This window comes from Carlito syrichta, unplaced genomic scaffold, assembly GCF_000164805.1.
Source record: "Carlito syrichta isolate Samal-C Ts95f unplaced genomic scaffold, Tarsius_syrichta-2.0.1 Scaffold304390, whole genome shotgun sequence".
NCBI lineage: Eukaryota > Metazoa > Chordata > Mammalia > Primates > Tarsiidae > Carlito > Carlito syrichta.
The window spans coordinates 24,023-24,836 of record NW_007248486.1 but is presented as its reverse complement, the minus strand read 5'-3'; positions in this window follow the sequence as shown (position 1 = coordinate 24,836).

The window sequence follows — 814 nt, the reverse complement described above, 5'->3', positions numbered from 1 at the left end:
CTCGACCTGCTGGGCTCCGGCGATCCTTCCGCCTCAGCCTTCCAAGTAGCCGGAATTATAGGAGTGCATTACCATGCCCGGCTGATTTTTCGATTTATTGTAGAGATGAGGTCTCGCCTGCCCAGGCGGGTCTCGAACCCGCGAGCTCAGGCAATCCACTCACCTCAGCCTCCCAAAGGCACGGGATTACAGGCTGAGCCACCGAGCCCGGCTACACATCCCTTCTTTTGGAAAGTTGGCTTATGTGCTCATTATAGTGGACATGTGCTCTGGTTTTATTTTTGCCTCAGCCCAATCAGGCGAAGCGGCTCGATATGTTATAGCCCATTGCTTTGCAGCTTTCACTGTCATGGGCATTCCCAAATCTATCAAGACTGACAATGGCCCTGCCTATGTTGGTAAGTCTTTTGCCCAATTTTGCTCCACATTTCAAATTTCTCATACTATTGGAATCCCCTATAATCCACAGGGGCAAGGTATAGTGGAGTGTGCCAATAGAACACTCAAAACGCAATTACAAAAATTAAAAAAGGGGGAATATATACATTCCTCCCCACATACAATATTGGCACATGCATTATTTATTCTTAATTTTCTTAATCTGGATAACGAAGGGGTATTGAAGTAGGGTCCGAGCGATTAAATAACAACCCACCGACTTAATTTTAACAAAGGAGAAGTTTATTAGTCAAGGCGCTGCCAGCTGGTGACCGCTTGCATGAAGAAAGCTCCAAGCAAGACAAGACGGCCCTGAGCCCCCGCTCAGAGTTTTTTGGTTTTTTTTTTTTTTTAGTTGGAGTCACACTCTGTGGCC